The sequence below is a fragment of the Mustela erminea genome, chromosome 11 (assembly GCF_009829155.1).
Source record: "Mustela erminea isolate mMusErm1 chromosome 11, mMusErm1.Pri, whole genome shotgun sequence".
NCBI classification, from domain to species: domain Eukaryota; kingdom Metazoa; phylum Chordata; class Mammalia; order Carnivora; family Mustelidae; genus Mustela; species Mustela erminea.
Genome location: NC_045624.1, coordinates 58,449,601 through 58,470,154, shown reverse-complemented (window position 1 = coordinate 58,470,154; position 20,554 = coordinate 58,449,601). Strand labels below are relative to the sequence as shown.

The 20,554-nt window shown below is 35.4% G+C and overlaps 1 long non-coding RNA gene across 1 annotated transcript in view; it reads right to left on the bottom strand.

Annotated features, from left to right (window-relative positions):
- Positions 1-20,554, bottom strand: part of LOC116569088 — a 111,132-nt gene that overhangs the window by 75,037 nt on the left and 15,541 nt on the right. Inside the window, exon 5 of the long non-coding RNA XR_004276848.1 lies at positions 12,953-13,100. This is a non-coding gene — a long non-coding RNA (uncharacterized LOC116569088). The remainder of the gene's footprint in view (positions 1-12,952; positions 13,101-20,554) is intronic.

Sequence of the window (20,554 nt, the reverse complement as noted above, 5' to 3'; positions counted from 1 at the left end):
TATGTGAAAGCCAAATGGACATGTGCAGGATGCAGCTGGATAAGAAAGACGGCTGCTGTTGCTTACGAGAGGAATTCTGGCTGGTGTATGCGTGTGTGTGTGTGTGTGTGTGTGTGTGTGTGTGCGTGGTGTGATAAGAAAGAAAATTATCAACCAGAGAGAGGATAGAGTGGAGAAATTAGTGAAGAGATAATAAAGTCCTGGGGAATCTCAAAGTTTTGGGTTTGGTGGAAGAAAGCAGGTGTCCAAAGGAGACAGATAAGAAAGAGGGAATGAGGAACAAAGATATCCAAGAATCATTCCAAGAAAAGCCATTTGAAGACGGAGTGAGTATTACAGTGTGCCCAGTGAGCAGATTAGCACTGGAATGGGCAATGAGGAAGTCAGTACTGTAAATGGGATGATGTGGGTTGAGTTGCTGGGTTCAGGAAATTCTACAGTAAGTTAGGAGTGAATGGCTAAGTGAGGATACTTGACCATTCTTTAGAGAAGCTTAGATGGGAAGTAAAAGGAAATATTTAGTAATACTGAGAGCAAAATCCAATTCAAAAACGATCAAATGAGAGCAGAAAAAAATAAGAGATTAAAGTGTCATTATCAAATAATTGACTAAGAACGTTAGAGTAGCACCTGTAACAAAATGATGATACCACATCCTAGGTCCTGAGAAATTTTTTTTTCTTTTTTTTTTTTGGTCCTGAGAAATTTTATCTTGGTTTTAATTGTTCTAAAGAGGGAACAGTAACTTAATACAAATTTCAAGTTCTATGTAGTAATTGGTGAAGTTATGTGGACAGAAAATAATAAATAAGTTACTTTGGCTGCATTTTGATATCAGTCGAAGAATAATGAGATAAATCAAGACACTGAGGCAAAAGATAGGTCCACTGATACATGACCAGACTTCTGCAGGCAGTTAGGAAAACGACGCTCCCACCACATCTGTACTATCTCAGTCAGCATACAGATCTGGGAATAGACTCTAAATTAGTTACCGTGAAGCTAGCAAGTTCATGCAAATGTTGTAACTCACGTTTTTGAATTTCACCATTTCCCAAAGCAAGTTGACCCAATGATCTATATTTGGTGGTGATTTTTATTCCCAGATGTTGAAAACAGCTTCTTTGCTGGCAATAGGTCCTTGAGGATGCATTTTCCCTTAGCTTTAAATAGCATACTTTAGGGAATTGGTATTACCCAAGATATAAAAAGATTAATAAGGATTTAAAATTGAATGGCTCTAGTAATTCCTTTAATGGATGTGCACACAAACTGTATCCTTGGTTAAAATTATAACAGCTTATTTATCACCACATTCTTAAGAGATAACTCTCTTAAGTTTGTGACCATAGGGTTTCAGTCATCGTGCGGCGCTGAGGTCACACGCCTTATTTCTTGGCACAACACAAGCAACCTTGCATAAGTCTATGTGTGAGACTTTGGAGAGCCTATCCCCTTCGATCCTCTGTGTAAAGTTTCTTTTTAAAGACATCTGAATTTTATCTGTGTCTTTCTGGCTTTCATTGAGAATGTTTATTCAATTCAATGTGAGAGAAGTGAACTCTCGACAAGGAGCATGATGAATTTTCTAATTCAAACTGGGTACCAAGAGGTGGCCTGTCATCATTTTCCTTTTGTTCCACTGGAAAAAAAAAAAAATAGCAAATGAGTCTCCTTGAGAGCAGTTCCCACTTCTGTTTCAAGTTTCCCCACCAAGTCATTAAGCATTCTCTGGGTTTTGTCAACAGCCTGGTAAACATCCAGAGAAAGAATCAAAATAAGATCGTTTATTTAACATTCTTCTCCTCCAACTGCTGATTAGGATAAATAGTTTGGATAAAACTCCTATCTGATCCAACAATCACAAAAAGAAAACATTTAGCTATTGGTGAAGTTTAAATTGACTTAGAAATACTTTAAACAGCAAAGAATTTTTGGTACACTTCGCTATTTTCTTTATCTTCAACTCATCTTGTTAAGACAATGGCAAGGCTAAACATTACTGTTGAATAACCACTGAATAAGCTCCTTAGATTCTAAGTGAAAACGTAGGCACTGATTTCCAGAATAAGTTACAGGCAGAAAAGGCCCAAACTCAAGTGCTCCATTTAAGTAACTAAAAGAAGTTGAGTCTAATAGCTATTTCCAAGAATTTCCTTTTCAGACTTTGGGTGAAATGTTTGCTGATTTACTTATCTCTAGAGAATCTAAAAACTTTGCCAAAAAATGCAAAAATGTTTCTAATTATCAAAAAGACTTTTAGGCTTGTAGATCAGATGTAATGTTACAATGCCTTGTTTTACGTTTCTGTGCAAACTTTTTCAAGAAAATATGTTGTAATCCTAAATATAGATCTAGTGAAATATACTGCTGAGTATGTAAAAAACATTTTACAGTCTTTAACAACCTATAATCCAGATTTTAATAGAGTAACTGTGATCCATAACTAAATTAATTAGATCAAATTTTTAACATATTCAAGATTCTACAATAACTCACAAAATCTCCTCTGCCTTCAGCTCCTACCAGCTTTGCTCCTATCTGTTTTATACTCTGGATAAAATAGTACAATTACAGGGTCCCTAGCAGGCCACACACTTCAGTGCATTTGTGTCTTTTTTTTAGCCTGGTACTTAGAATGCTCTTCTCATTCTTTAAGGCTGATTGTAATCCTATTATTCCTTCCAGAATGACCTCAAATACCACCATGGAACATTACCTTTACTTGAAATAAAAATTGACTAACAAATTATGATTCTTCAGACTTGGACATGGGCAGAAATTTTCTCAAAGAGGAATAAAATGAACCTTGGCACTTTGAGAAAAACGACTGACAGTAATTGTGATAAAATTAGAGCTGTCAAAAGAAAATGACAATTTGGAATAATTTTTATCTACCATTAGTTTCCTGATACTTTAAACATTTTTTCTGATGAAATTGGTAAGGACATTAATGTTTGTGACTTTTTGATAATGTATAATGAAATATGTCAAAGTTTAGAAGAGCTGCATAAATCAGTGATCTGTTTTCCAAATGACAAATATATGAAGTTACAAAATTACATATGAGTAAAATAGCCATTTAAAATTTAAGAATAACTAGTGGATTTTAGTCTAACAGGATAAAGAAAATTGATTTATGTGATTTCAGATTCTACATTTCAACGAACTTTTAACTTCTTCTTGTCAGGTTTTGGGGTAGGATCAAGGAATATTTATAATTATCTGAAAATTGTCCTCCCCTTTCCTGTGGGAAAACAGATTTTCTTTATACATTTCAACACAAAATAATGCTACAGATTACAGGAAGAAAAATTTAAGGATTCAACTGTCTTCAATTAAGACATCAAAGAGATGTCCAAGAGTAAAACAGTGTCACTCTTGTCACCAAATTTTTGAATATATGGTTATTTTTCAGAATAACTGCCAGTCAGTATGTTTTGATGTAGCAAGTAGAAATTTCTCCATGAAAAATATGAGTGTCTAAGAAATGCAACTTTATAAACTTAAAATTTATTTTCTGAATACAAGTAAATTATTTGCTTGATAAAGAAAACATATATATATTCTTGATACTCTCATTTAAATTCAAGGATTTCTTTATACTTTTTTGTTTTTTTTTTTAAGATTTTATTATTTGACAGAGAGAGCACAGCGAGAGAGGAAACACAAGCAGGGGGGAGTGGGAGAAGCAGGGGAAGGCTTCCCACTGAGCAGGGAGCCCTATACAGGGCTGATTCCCAGGACTCTGGGATCATGACCTGAGCAGAAGGCATATGCTTAATGACTGAGCCACCCAGGTGCCCTATGATTATAGTTTTAATTCAAATTATTTTACTTCCTTTCTTCCCACCTATATTTGGTGAAAAAAGGGAGAGTGGAAATGGGCTATGCAAGTACTACAACTCCCAGGGGCACAAGGGAGTGTTAACTTTTCAACCTTGAACTCAGACTTAGGCTACTTCCTATACCCCATAGGCAGTACTGTGTCATCTGATACTCTGCATAGCTGGGACTTGAGGTTCCCTGAAAGGTGCATGGTGGGTGCTGGAAATAAGTACTGTAGTATGTTAGGAAAAGAGAGATGAAATTCTGAAATATTATCATCACCACATTGTTTTATGTATAAACTCTCCATCTTGTTTCCCTATGTCTGTTTTATAAACTTATTATGTTGGAGACATGTTCTCTTGCCAGTAAATATTCCTCTAAATTATAATTTTTAAAGGTTGAATAATATTTCATCATATTTCATCCTGAGGACATATTATACTTGGTTTAAGGAGTCTCTTGTTGAACATATAAATGTTTCCAATTTATTATTATTATAAATAATAAGCTTGAATGAAAATCTTTTCACCTGTTCACCCAAATATTTGTATCCATCCATGATTATTTGCTTAGAACAAATTATTTATAAGGGAATTCTTACCTAAAGACGATCTATGTTATTAAAATTTGGGGATTTTTCCCCCCGAAGTTATTCCCTAAAATAGTTGTGCAAATTTACATTCCAAGAACTATAGTAGTGAACATTATTTCATATATGAAATGGGCATTCAGATATCTTTTGATATATATCTTTTGAAAATATCCTATATACATTTATTATCTATTTTATTATTTGCATGTTAAGGTCCTTTGTCATTGTTTTAATTGTTTGTACTATAGTTCAGTGATGTTAATAATGCCTACTTGTTCTTGCTTTGGGTTGCATTTTAATTGCCCATCATTTTATTTTTAAACTTTGTCTATGAATCTTTTATGACTACCTTTTTAAAATAGCAGATGCCAGATTTTTATTTTTTGTCAAATTTCAATATTTTTAAAACTAGTATCTAGTTTTTTAAAATAACTCATATACTCTTTGTTCTCTGTTTTTAATCTTTTTTTTTTTTTTTTTGTTAAGCTTCCACTTCTTGTCTTTTGCTATTTAGACCATGTTTTCTTTGCACGTTTCTTTAGTATTATGGGTACTTTATTTTTCTCAGATGTACTGAGGTTTAACTGACAAACAGAACTATAAGGTATTTAAAGTGTACCATCTGATGACTTGATCTATGTATACATTGTTATACATTGTGAAAGGATTCTTCCCACTGAGTTAACTAACAAATCCATCACCCATTTACCTTCTTTTCTTTTCCCTTTTTTTCCTTCCTTCCTACTTTCCTTCCTTCCTTCTTTTCTTTCCTCCTTCCTTTTCTGTGAGGATATTTACATTCTACTCACAGTAGATTTCAATTATTCAACACAGTGGAATCAACTGTAGTTGCCATGCTCTACATTACATCCTTAGACCTTATTCCTTTTCTAACTGAAACTTGTATCCTTTCAGGAGGCTGCTCCTATTTCTTCCATCCCCAGCCATTGGCACCCACTATTCTACTCTACTTCAATATCAGACTTTTTTTTTTTTTTTTTCAGATTTTACACACAAATGATATCATGCAGTATTTGTTTTTCTCTGTCTGGCTTATTTCACAGCATAATGCCCTCTGGGGTTCATCTATGTTGTCTCAAATAACAGAATTTCCTTCTTTTTTTTAAGGCTGAATAATATTTCATTGTATATACCCATCTCGTTTTCTTGATTGATTTTCATCAACTAATATCGCTTAGATCAATTCCATAAATGGGCTATTGTGAACAATGTTGCAATGAACATGGTACTACAGATATCTTTCTGAGATAATGGTTTTGCAGCCTTTAGATATATATCCAGAAATGGGATTGCTGGATCATATGGTAGTTTTATTTTTAATTTCTTGAGGAACCTCTATACTGTTTTCCATACTGGCTGCACCAGTTCACATTCTCAACAAAAGCACACAGGGGTTTCTTTTTCTCCACATCCTTGCCAGCCTTTGTTATCTCTTGTCTTTTTGAAAATAGCTACCTTAACGAATATGAGGTAATATCTCATGGTGGTTTTGATTTGTATTTCCCTGGCGATTAGTGATGTTGTACATTTTTACATATACCTATTGTCCATTTGTATGTCTTCCTTGGAAAAATATCTATTCGGGTCTTTTGCCCAATTTTTTCAAGTTTTTACTTAAATTCCAGTTAGTTAACATATAGTGTATTATTAGTTTTAGGAGTAAAATTTAGTGATTCATCACTTACATACAACACCTAGTGCTCATTATTACATGTACCCTCCTTATCCTTTGCACAATTTTTAATTGGGTTACTTGGGGTTTTGGGGTACTGAATTGTGTGAATTATTTGTATTTTTTGGATATTAACCCCTTATCAGATATGTGACTCACAAATATTTCCTCCCATTTCATAAGCTGCCTTTTCATTTTGCTGATGGTTCTCTTTGCTGTGCAGAAGCTTTTTGGTTTATTGTAGTCCTACTTGTTTGTTTTTGGCTTTGTTGATTGTGCTTTTGGTGACCAAAAAAAACAAAAAACAAAACAAAACAAAAATCTTGCCAAGACCAATGTCAAGGAGCTAACTCCTTATGTTTTCTTCTAGAAGTGTTATGGTTTCAGGACTTAATTTCAAGTCTTTAATCTATTTTGACTTGATTTATGTGTGTGTTGTAGGATAGGGGTCCAGTTTCCTTCTTTTTTTGCATGTGGATGTCCAACTTTCCCATTCCCATTTAAGGAAGAGGTTATCATTTCTTCATTGTATATTCTTGATTCTGTTGCCAAAAATAACTGAACATACATGAATGGGTTTATTTCTGGGCTCACTGTTCTCTTCCATTGCTCTAGGTGTCTATTTTTACATACTGTTTTTGTTACTATAGTTTTGTAATATAGTTTGAAATCAGAAAGTTGCGATGCTTCCTGCTTTGTTCTTCTTTCTTGAGATTGTTTTGATTATTCAAGGTCTTTTGTGGTTCTATAATATGGATACTTTAGATCTACTTCTTATGGAAGTTGTGGTTATGTTTTAGTTATTAAAATACATTTTAATCACTGTAAAAATATTTACTTTGCAACTGTTTCCTAATTAGAGTAAAAACACTAGAATTTTTCTCTATTGTTGCATTCTGTCAGGAAAGAACCATTTGGATGAGTTTTTGGCAATCATTTTTGTGTTAGGTTAGCATGACAATTTCAAAAACAGAGTCAAAATTAAAAGAGTTCAATGAAGCCCCACATATGCATCATCCTGATTCAAGTAAGACTGCTTATAGCTGTGGCACCTCTCCTTTTTAATCTAAAAATATTTTAATCAATTTTTTTAACACTGTGTCAATAATAAAAATAAACTATGTAATATCTTCTGTAAAATGACAACTTTTGCTCAGTTTTATTTTCTTTCTTATCTCCCTCTTATTTTTTCCAAGTTTTTGTCAAGGTATGCATATTAATATTGTTATTGTATTTCTATTATACATAAAATAATGTAAGAATCTTTTGGACATAAATAGTATTGTATAATCTCCAAAAACAATTATGTTTCCTGGGCTTTTGGTACACCACAATTTTCTTTCATTCTTTTCACACTCTTTTTTCCACACTCTTTTGGATCATTCTCCAATCTATTGCAGCATGTATTTGAGTCATCATTCCCAGAAAAGTATGTGGGTAGCATCCTTCCTAAGCTTTGCATGTCTGATAATGTCCGCCAGCTTGCTTTCACAGTGAATTTGGCTGACCATAGAATTTTGCCAAGCATTTGAAAACATGACTCCATTGTTTTCTGGCAGTTAAACTATTTCTGTGTCTGATACTTGTGGTATTTTTAAAAGTTGGTCTTATAATTTAAAACTCATGAGGTTAGGTATAGATGATATCTTTATTTATTCTGTTTTCCCTAAAACTTGACAATCTCTTGTACTCTTAGTATTGTTTTTCTACAACGCAAAAAACCTTTCTTTGATTGTTTCTTTAACATTTGCTTCTGATTGATCAATTCTGTTATCTTTTCTTAATTTCTGTTTTATATATGCAAATCCTTTAATCTGTCATTCATCTACTTAATTTCCCACATTTTTTCCCTATACTTCATGTTGTGGGAGACTGGATCTTGACTTCTGTTTCATATATTCTGTTTTCTAAAATGTCAGATGTTTTCTGCCATTGTGATTACAGTGTTAAGTCAGCGACTGTGTTTTTTATTTCCACACAACTTTCTCTGACATTGGATTTTTATCTTCATGTCTGTGAGCTCTAGTTTCATAGTTTTACCTTCCTCAAATTTGCCTAAGAAGATCTCACTTTTCTAAAATAGAGAATATTGATAAGATACTACTGAGTTTCATATAACTTTTCTTTGTATGCAAAATATTATTGTGGGAGGAGGCAGAATGGGAAGTGAAGTGGTAGCTTCTGTGACTTTTTAAAGTATCTACCTCTTTATCTCTCATCTCTCTCTCTTACTCTCTCTCTCTCTCAAGTAGGCTCCATGCTGGGCTTGAACACACAATCCTGAGATCAAGACCTGAGCTGAGATCAAGAGTTGAATGCTTTACCAACTGAGTCATCCAGGCATCCCAGTTTCTATGATGTTTGAAATCCACTCAAAATAGTTTCAATAATTTAGAAGGAATTCTTTGGTTTCTGTTAGAAGGGCCTTGCTATTCTCCATATTTTAGCATGGACAAAGGTGTTTCTCTGTATTTATGCTTCCTTTCAATGCCCCATCTGTGAGCTGGTTGTTGTATTCTAATAATCTCATCCATAGAGAAAGTAGCATTTTGGTGACATTTGTGTGACTGTTTTTGACATTTTCCTCTAAAGGCCTTGCTATTCCTTCAGGGTATTTCAATCCATCCATGCACAATGCATTAGTCTTCCAACACCTGTCACCAGGGATATATAGTGGTCTCCAATATCTCTTTCTGTACATTATAATGTACAGAAATTTCAGACTGGTTGTTGACATGCTCTTACTCCACTGAGACTGGTGGCATTTGCATAATCCTGTTCCTATTTTCCCCGCCTCCACCACATTTAGATGGGAGGAAAGGAGTGAAAATAATTTAGTATTAAATCCAAAATCATTTTAAAATCTCTCTAAATATTGATTTCATCACACAACTCTCCTGACTCAAAAGCTGTCAGTGGACCCAGAATGCCTATGGGATAAAATGGAAACATGGCAATTTCTCATCCAAAGTTGGTCATAGTATGCTTTTTAAATAGTTTTTCCAGTCTCAGCTCGTATATCTCTTCAACTCAGTTTTTGCTCCAATGAGATTATTTCCTCATTTTTTCCAAATAAGCCATACTCAATTCTACCTGCACACTTTCCCTCACACTATATCATTGGTCTGGAATGCCTTGTATGTTGTAGGTAAATTCTCTCCACTATTTTATTCCTAGTTCAAGAATTACTTTTTTTTTTAATTGAGATATCTAAAGCTTTCAAAGTTTATGTAACTTTTTTTTTCCCCTGTGACTCGGGTTAGTAATTACATGGTGTTGAATATTTTATCATACATTCAATGAGGAGTTGTCCCCCCTTCCACTTAGATATTACCTAGATAAGTGGCACTTAGCATTAATAGTTTTGATCTTCATTTTACCTCCAACATCATTTATATTACAGTACTTAATAGTTGCTGTATAAATATATGAAGAAAGAGAAAAAACAAAACAAAAAACCTAGTAACTTGTTTTCAATTTAAGGTACTTCGCACATTTTTGGGAAAAAGCCTAAAACTCTCATTGAAAAGTTCAAGTGAGTTAAAGAGATTTTAATCAATAGTTTTCATAATAAAGTTAAAAATGTTGTAAAAGAAAATTAGAACACATTGACAGGATATTTAGAACAACCTTCAATGATATCATTTTTAGGGAGAGATAATTGTCTCCTCAGGAAGGCAAAACAATCAAGTGGGCTTTGAAGTAAGTTAATTCTGGATTCAACTTTTGCTCTGCCACTGTCTAATGAAGTCCTTCTGGGCAGGTTTCTAATTCCACTTTACTACATTTCTTCATCCACAAATGGAAATAATAATGGCCCATTACATCCCTAATATCAGGAATTGAATGGAAAATAATATTTAAAATGTCTCTAGAAGTGCAGTGTCTATTACATTATACTTATTACAGAAAATAATAAAAATGTTATTTATTAGGTTTCCATCTCCTTAAAATATATTAATTCATCTCTCTAATTCTCACTCATCTGATGAGGTTGAGTAGTATTATCACCTCAATTAAAGATGAGGAAACAGACAGATAAGGAATTTTTCAAGATCATTTAGTTAAAAAACAAACAGAAAACAAGTCAGCATGAGACAATTCATGTAACATCCAGAGCACACACTCTTGACTACTAGGCTATACTGCCACGTGGATGGACAAGGATTATTGATCTCTGTTCTTGTTCATCTTTACTCACAGTGCTAGTCAGATCTCACATGAGATACTTGCCCTCTTTGAGGAGCTAATGTAAGCTTCTTGAGATATTAATGGAAAATGATAATCCTCTATTTTCCATAAGATATGAACATGAGATAGGACAGATTTAAGATAATATAATATTATTACAGAAAGTCATAAAATCTCTTTTCTGGAGATTTTCAACAATATTATTTGGAATGCGTAAGGTATTTGGGGATAAAATTTACTACATTTCACAGTCCCCTTTGAGCCCTATATTCATATAATCTGATCTTCTAAATCTACTGATGTATGACACAGATATGTTTTCCTATGTGTGGTAAGAATCGATATTTTAAAATCAGGCTTCTATTTGTTTTTATATTTTTTAGAAAAAATTTTAAAAAATTATTACATACAATTTTTTTTAAAGATTCTATTTATTTACTTGACAGATCACAAGTAGGCAGAGAGGCAGGCAGAGAGACAGAAGAAAGCAGGCTCCCTGCTGAGCAGAGAGCCAGATGTGGGACTCCATCCCAGGACCCTGGGACCACGACCTGAGCTGCAGGCAGAGGCTTTAACCCACTGAGCCACCCAGGCGTCCCTTACATACAAATTTAAATGAGAGCATACCTTTTTATAGTTAATGAGGGAAATTCACTCCAACAAAGTTTAAAACATCTAATTTTCAAAGCCTTGTGTGGCTTTAACACATTCTGCACATTTTAGTTAAAGTAATTAAATGATCATCTTAAAACAGTTATAGCACAGACACACTGAGAGACATAGAAGCAATAACATGGAAGGAAAGAAGGAAGTGACAGGACAGCAGTGGAAGAACAGCTGAGTAGGCTTAAGACACTGCTGAATATGTATATTTCTTAGCCTCAGATTCCTTATCAGAACATGATGACAATTCTAAAGGCAGCTCCCAGGATCAGACTTTTGGATGTGGGTGGCATGAACATGTAGGAGTGTGTGAATGTTTTTTTTCTGGCTAGACAGACATTTTTCCTCTGCTGCCAAAGCCATGTTGTGTGTATGAAAGATGAACTCCCCATTCCTATTGCTGCTACATGCACCAGGAAGTGGTAGGAAAACACTGGAATCCAACTTTCTTTTGGAAAACCAGACCAACTCATGGAAAGAAGCCTCCAAATATAGACTTAATCCTTGGGCAGATAATCATTCTTTTGAGGTTTACATATCAGGTATTTAAATATCCTGCAACTGAGGTAAGGAGATAACACATTATAAAAATAGAAGTGCAGTGGTCTTAAATCCTTGGATCAAGTCTTGTGAAAAGAAAACGATGCAGGGTGATAGCCAATCAACTTCCTCAATGCAAAGAGAAATATCACAATTTTCACTTGTGAGGTCATTCCTACATTTTAACACCTTTCAGTAATGACATTTTTCTTTACAAATAGTGAGCACAGACACATATGGGTATGAAAAGAGAGGAAAGAAATGAAATAAAATTTATTGCTTAAGTAGGTTAGCCTTAGGCAGATAGAAGACATTCAATGAATAATAGTCTCTTCCCCTTTCCAAAAATCCAATAGCCCTTGAATATTGACATCATGCCTATTTTCCAGAAAGGAAACAGAAGCCTAACTACTTAAAATTGATGGAGAGGGACTTGGTTTGTTTGGCCACAAATGTTACATGTGAGCTTTCCGTAGCACCAAGATCTTCCTCAGATTGTACTGGCTTTCCCACAACTTTAGACAATATGCCTTTTCCCCCTCTGTGTAACTGGTGTAGTTTCTTCTCAAGATGTCTGATTTAAAGGGCATATCTCTCATGAGGCATTGCAATGTAGTGCTTAAAAGTTTGGGCCTCTGGATTTAGTCCGGATTTAAAGACAAGCTGTTGACTACTATTGTGTAACCTTAGAAGTTTCCTTAAAAAAAAATCTTGCGTTCAGAACAGTGAAAGGACATTTAGTAAGAACTAAGAAGATCTGAATAAAGTGTGGGCTTTAGTTAAGAATAATGTATTGATATTGGTTCCTTAATTGTAACCATATTAATGTAAGATATTAATTATAATGTTAACAATACTTCTGGGTGGGGAATTTATAGGAACTCTCTGTACCATCTTTGCAATTTTGGTTCTAAAAAGTAAAAATTTATTTAAAAATACTGCACTTGGAGTACCTCGCTGGCTCAGTCAGTAGAGCATGCCTCCCTTGATCTTGGGTTGTGAGCCTAAGCCCCATGTTGGGCATAAGAATTACTTAAAAAAATACTGTGCTTTAGTGTACTCCTGGTTTCCCTAGGAAAATTTGAGGAATTAATAAATACACAGTACTTAGTTCCTCATAAATGTGAATAAGCAAATAAGTGTTAGCTATTCTGGGGCATTCTTAGGAAAGGGAGAGGTTTGGGCTGAGAAGGTAACTCCCTTTTAATTTTATTTTTTAAAAGATTTTATCTATTATTTTAGAGAGGGGGGGTGGTGGGGAAAGGGTAGAGGGAGAAGCAGATTCACCCTGAGCAGGGAACAGGATATGGGACACAATCCCAGGACGCTGGGATCATGACCTGAGCAGAATACTGAGCCACTCAGGCACCCTGGAAACTCCTTTTAGTGGAAAGCTACTCAAAGTGTGCAAAGAAACAGTAGGCACTCTCAAGGGTTCTTACCTCTCTATGCACCTGAAGCTTGTGTTGCAAAGGTCTTATCAGGGATGTCCTTCCTAAGAACAGGAAGCATCCCTAGACTTTCTAAGACAAGTTTATCTGCCTGCTTTTCTCCAACCCGTTCCCAGTTCCAAAGAAAGGTCAGGTGAGACTGAAGAGAAACACAAGGAGAGAAATTAAATCAGCACTGAAGAGAAGCAGATTAATCTCACATACAAGTTAAATACATTTAGCTGAAGGTTCAGTGTGGCTCTGGGGGCCTGAACTATGAGACTCAGTATTGGAAAGTCAATCTCCTTCAGCCCAAGTTTGCCCGTCACTAGTGGCCTGTCACCAAATTCCCTCATTCCTCAATATTTGGCTGTCCTGCCTTCTGTTGCAACTTTTTTTTTTACATACGATGAAAAATCCTATGTAGTGCCAAAGAAAGAAAGCATATGTGAAAAGATAGCACTTTCATTAGTAAATGAAAGTTGGTGTCGGATGAAAGGAATTCATGACTAAAGTGACTATCTCTGAATTAGCTTGAGAAAGCTCACCACTTGGTTGACATCCGGCACAGCAAAAATTTGAGGGGCAAATTTCCCCTGTTCCCTTCTTAACATAGTGTTTGTTTCATTTTCCAATGCAAAATTAGATCACAAAACAGTGAAACCCTAACTTTTCCCTATCAGTGAAGTTATATCAATGTTTCCTAATCTCAAATATGTACACAAACCTCCCAGGAAGTCTTATTAAAAGACACATTATAATTCATGAGTTCTCAGATGAAGTCTGAGTTTCCGCACTTCTGACAAGCTTCTAAAACTTTGAACTCCACTTTGTCGAGTAAAATTAGGAAGGGTTAACCTGAGATACACTTGGGCCTGCACATGACGTTTGAGCTCAGTTAAGGACCAGCAGCCTGTCTATAACTAGGAAAATAAAGTCCTAGGCAAACTCAAAAGACTCATATGTGCCTTCACTTCTTTTTTAATAGGAATGATTGCGGAGCTCAATAATTCTCAACCCTGGCAGTACCAAGGGAACAGACACAAATTGTCCCTATGTCATCCACAGAGATTTTGATTTAATTGGTCTGGTGCAGGCCTGGGGATTAGTATTTTTTAAAGCTTGCCAGATGACTCAGTCATGCAACCGAGATCGAGAACCATTATGGAACTGACATCACCTTAACTAATGCCTTTCCACTTAAGCTTATTTGTTGGTTAGCTTTCCTCTATCCCCCAAGTGCTGCTAAAATCTGAAGCAAAACAAAGTAAGTGGCCACCAGCTTCTAGGATTCTCAAATCAAATATGTCTGAGAAATGCTGTATCTTTCTCTTCCCTTTCTCACAGATTCACTATGCATGTTTCAAGGCTACATAGATCATTAGAATTTCTGTTGAATCTGAGTGCACTACTTGAACACCGTGGCTGATACAAGGTGGACTTTGGGCAAACATCTGTGTAGGTTCGATGCATCTATCTGGTGTGTTTAAAACCTGTCCTGTCAAAAACCAACCGGTCTCTGGAGATGACACTGAGAATAATGTGGGTGGCAGAATCTCTCTGGCCTAACCAAAGGACAGGGGTGGCAAGGTAATATCTGTGTATCAGACATTAACGATACGGTGTTTAAATAGTGCAATCACAGCTCTCGGCCCTCCTGCCTGCCTATCAGAAAACAAATTTTAAAGATGTTACAAGTAGTAGGGACAGACCTTGCCTTTCCTTGGATGCGTGCAAGGATACAGAAGTGATGTCTACTGTACTCAGCATAGGATTCTGAGTACAATCAGGGCGGACTGCTGACAGATTTCTCCTTCACTCCACCCTTGGAGACAGGCCAGAAGCTAGGCTTCAAAGTATATCTAAGTGAAAGTTCATTTCAGCTTTATCAACAAACATGAGTGCAGCCAAGTAATTCTGAATTACCCTTATATAAACAATGTTTATCTGTTATTTCCCTTTGAAAATAACTATTGTGTTTTTTTAATAAGCCAATAAAATATTGTTTTTCTTTGTGATTCCTGACATGTTCTTTATACAAATTCCACCATTAAAACCTACTTTTGAAGGTTCCTAAGATTTGAAAAACATTTAGTGTTTGGCCCATGAATGAGTGGGCAAACACAATGAGAAACACTCAGTATCACTGAATATTCACAAGTGTCATGATTGTAAATATTACCATGAAGCATTTCCCCCCTCTTTAAATTTTAGTTTCCTTATCAGTAAAATGGGACAAATGCCACCTATCTTAGAGGATAATGAGGATTAAGTGAGAAAGTATGTACTATATTTAATACCTTGTAAAACCTTCTTCTGTTAGTGGTTAGCTGCATGGAGCACAATTACACTCAAAGTCTGTGCTGTCCTTCACGAGTCTGTGCCCGATCCAGTGGTGGAGATGACAGGCGAGCGAAAAAGAAACGTGTCTTGCAGTTAAGATTAATCCAGGACACTTTTTGGTCTGCACCAAATTCAAACGGATACACCTTTCAACTTTGTGTACTCTCCAATGCATTGCAATTCATTTTGCAAAGAGGCACAAATGGTTGCATTTACATCTCCTTTTTGGCCTTTGATTTTTACAATCGATGCTTCCCAAACTTGCTCTCAGGAAGCCTGACTACTTCTGCAGAGGTACTGAGCAGGGATGAGGAGGAACGAGCATGGCTTCAGACAGGAGCTTCGTCCTCCTACCTTTACTCCTACTCACTTACAATCACTTCTCTCCAGTAAGACACCAAAGAGGGAAAGAGTCCTACAGCTAAAATAAATGTGATAGCCGCCGCTACAGGAGAATTTCAGATCGAAAACTGTTTACTATTTGAACCTATCTCATTTCTCATTACTGAAACAACAAAATAACAAAGGAATGCATAACTTCCTATTTTCCTACCAACCCTATTAATATTTCTTCAAAGTGGTATGTTAAATGGCAGTGTATGTTAAATTTCATTTCCACATTGACTTCTTATGTGATTTTAGATCTTTATTCTACTAAAAAGTGCCCCCCCCCATCTCATTGATGTCTAATGAACAAAAATGCCCTTGCTTATTTGGTTAAAATATATTATGCAAAATCTCATTTTATTGGAATATACTACTCAAGCCATCATTCTGGACATTCAACAGTTAAAAGTGTGCAGAAATCAAATCAAGAACAGAAATGGCCACGTGGCTACACTTTCAGGGGGTGTGCAAGGGGTCTCTACTATGTGCTCTGAAGTTTCCTTTAAACTGCAGTTAAGTTTTTAAAGATATTTGCTGATCTTTGCATAGCAGCTTTTGTGTATTTGCTGGCAAGATAATTCCAAATATAAAGAGAGAATCACCAGATAAACAAATCAAATTATAGTAACACTTCATTAAATGCAAGGATATGAAAGTTCATCCAATAGATATGAATACAAGAGACTGATCTATTAAGTATGCTTTAAGACTACTAGTTAAATATAAAATTCAAAAATTGTTAATGCTATAAAATATTTTTTGAAAGAATTCATCTATTAAGTAAATTTGATTCAGACCAGTGTACTTATTTGGACTGAGTTCATATTTGGATTAATAATCACAGGTGAAAAATACCATGTTTTCTGTCAACTTAATCCAAGTACACTTGAGGAAAGGCAGAATTGGTTTCTCTTTCATTAAAACCAATGAAGAGAGAATAGTTTTCCTTTCTCTGCTTTTTCTTTTGTTTTCTTTTTATTTAAATCACCTCATCACCCAAGAGAGCACTAAGGCTTGGAAGAGATGAATTTTAACTGCTATTCCATGTATAAACTATACATTTCATAAGGGTGTCCTAAATGACCTCTTCTGTATCCCTAAGGTCACCAAACAGAAATTTTGAAGCCCCTGTTCTCCTTTGCTAAAGTTTGTTTTAAAATATAAATTGGCAGTGCCCACCTTGAAAGTGGTATGTGCAGGCTCATCAAAGGGTACGTAAGAGAATATCTATTTTGGCATTTTTTTAGTGGTGGGGATTTGGAGGCCATCTGGGACTCCATCCCGGCAGAATGGAGGTTATACAAGCTGGAGAACTGTGAGGCAGTTTGATGTTGTGGGTTAGATTGCAACATTAATTGACTTTAAAGACATAGTTCTCAGTGAAAAATACAGAAAAGAATGTGATATGTAAACTAAAGATATGTGCAACTTAAAAAATACATATTTTGGGGCTCCTGGGTGGCTCAGTTGGTAAGCACCTGACTTTTGGCTTCAGCTCAGGTCATGATCTCAGAGTTGTGAGACTGAGCCCTGCATGGGGCTCTGTGCTCAGCAGGGAGTCTGCTTGAGATTCTCTCTCTCCCTCTCCCATTGCTCCTCCCCACCCTCTCTCAAATAAATAAATAAAGCATCAAAAAAATCCCCCAAACTCCAAAATATATATTTTGCAAAAGTAAATATATACAAACAACAACAACAACAACAAAAATCATGGATTGACTGAAAAGTAAGATTATTTCAATCCTGCACAACCACAAGCCACTTAAAAAAAGTATATGATATTAGCACTCCATCACATCTTACTTAAGAAATACAAAGAAAAGAAATAGACAACTTAGCACTTCATTGCCCCTTTTCGCTTTTCTTATGCACAATTTTTTAAAAAAAGAATTAACCCTGAACATTTACTGGAGACATGATGAAAAATGATGGTTGGGAAGCAACCTTGAAATTATTTTAAATTAATCATTCTTCTGATATTAAAATTCTCTTTATAACATTCCCTCCAAGTGCCTGCCAAGTCAACACAGGAATTGCACTGGGAAGCCTCTGTGTCTTTTGAAGGAGCACACTTCTTTGGAGTGTACAGTTAATCCCTTAACAGCAAAACCTACAGGAGCATGAATGAGAACAAACCCTTGGTCCAAAATTTAATTCTTCATAGGTTATAAAGCAGTATTTTCTCAGAGTTGAGGAAATGAGCATTGTCATTGGTATCAAATGATAGAAAGAGACAGTTGTTTAAAATGCAGATTCGTGGACGTTACCCCAGACCTAATGAATTAGAATCTCTGAGTCTAAAACTTTAGATTTTTAACAAGACTCCACCCCCATATCCACTAAGTGATTCTTACACTTATGGAAGTTTAAGATCTACTTGAATAAAGAAGCAATATTAAAGTAAAATTCACTCTATGCATGTTCTTATTCATCAAAAGAAATATTTGAGATGTTCTGGGGATAAGCTATTTTATATTTTTCCTACATAGGAAATTCACACCTCATCTTTCTTTTCATTCATTGCTCTAAGACACTGGATTCACTATTAAATTTAAAACAGAGGAAACAGAAATCTATGAGCATATTTTAAATTTATGGGTTTTTGTTATTGTTGAAGAAGCCCAAGCCATCAGGAAAAAAAACTTGGGACATTATTACAATGATGTCCCTCAAACATAAAAACAAAGAATTGTTCCATTAGTAAATATTCCTATACTTATCCAATTCAAAAAATCCCTTTTCAATACTGCTGAAGAAAAAGGAACGAACATTCATTCACTGGCAAAGCTGAAAGAAAGCATTAGGATAAAATATTAAGGTCTGGCCCTGAAGTTATATTTATCACATATGTATATCTATTTTACTAAGAGGATTGAGGCAAGAACAACACGGTTTTGAAATGTAAGTTCTGAAGCCAAAATTCATTGCCCTGGGCGGATGAGAGAACTCCTCTCCTCTTGCTATTCTTACATCTTCCAAATCTGAAAATTTATATTTCTGCTGAGGAAACAAAAAAGGCATAGGAAAAAAAAAAAACTTTTTCTAACCACATTCAGTTGAAATGTAGAGCATCTTCAGGCATACAGAGATCAGGTAATTATGGTCTATAAGGCTGTTATCTTCCTCACTGATTCGACTTTGCAAATTTTGGAATTCTGGCAATGAGGCCAGGACTTGAGACTTGCAGCATTTTTCCGTATTTTCTCTCTCCAAAAACTCAAAGAAAACTCCTCGTACTGCCAACACACATGCATTGACTACACGTGCGTGTGTGTGTAAGTAGGTGTGTGCTCGCATACTTGTGTGTGCACACACACGCACACATGCATACCCTATCCCTCTAAGAAGAATCTGGCCCTTTGGTGCACTATAAAGAATACTAAGGGCCAAACCTTTTAGGGCTGGAAAATAACTAATGTTCTTGCCAGAGAGTTAAAGCTGGAGTATCCCCTTTGTCATAGCCAAATTTATGACATGGATCAAAAACTATAAAAAGCTATGTTGCATCCTGCCATTAAGGAGAATTAATATTTTCAGTGGTATGTTAACCAACGTTTTTCCAGTGTCTCTTGTTAAAAGCAGATTGTTGACTTTTCATCATGGTGTGCCAAACATTTTCATTGAAACCCTAACAAGACTTTCATCTTAGAACCATTATTTCTTAATGGACTTGGATAAGGGCAACGTAAAAGAATGGCTTTGCTTTGCAGCATTGCGGCGTGCGGCAATGGCTCGTCATTAGCGCGTTGGGCCTTGCTGAATCATTACACATGTAGCCATTTAAGGCATTTCCAGTGTGACTTGATTTTTTTCCTTGAAGCACACTTCATGTTTAATCTTATGCAAAAGCAACATAAACCCCTCCCCCCATTTTCATGTATCTTTATTATGATTCTTTCTACTTGGCCATCCAGTAAAACTATAATAAATGAGATCATTTTTACATACATACACACACATACACACACAGTTGTGTTTGCTTTGTACTTTTTACTGAGCATATCTATCTGTGGGGTTTTCTTCTGTGTTTAGGGAATCAAGGGACCTTTTAAAAAACCCCAAGCCCCAATAATTTAGCAATAAACTGCATGACATCAGTTGTTCAGAATCTCCAAATATATCTATATACTTGAATATCATTGTCTTGATCTTGTGAAATGGAGCCAACTGTACCATGGCAAAGGAAGCCTGTAGGCTAGAAGACAAAAGGTGCCATGAAAGTAGAATGTGTCTTCTTTCTGGACCCTTCCAATCAGCTGAGTTTTGAAATACATAATGCAAAAAAGATATGATAGAGCCAGTAGGCTGATGCTGACAGACACTAATTTGCTCAATAATCTTCCATTTCTCTCAAATACATATTTAGAGTCAAGGACAACTACACACAGAGATGGAAAATGCGGCGTTTGGCTTGTATTCTCTCTTGAATGTGTTGGCCTATATCTCTATAGAGTGTTTTATGATGTGGTTGATCAAATTGCAAGGTATGACTGTAAACCACACCACTGGCTCAAAAACCAGCAAGCTAGGAGTCACCTGAAGTTAGCTATCAAAGTCAGATAAACTTTTGAAATCCAAGAATGCATGGAAGTGGGCTGTTTATCTAATAAATAATACTTAATTCTAGAATCTAGATTTTATAGAGTTTAATATGCCTCCCAGGAAGTTTTATGATTTAGAAAACTGCATGAATTAAATACATATTACAAAACCCTCTATTTGGACTGTAAGTATAGCCATTCAATTTTTATTCCTAGGAAACAAAAGTTTTTCTGCTTCCTCTAAACTTATTATTTCAATTCAGGTGTTTCTGACTGCCAGTAACATTTGCAAAACCAAAGTACATTAAATAAGGAAAACTATCAATATAGCCCATGTAAGAAA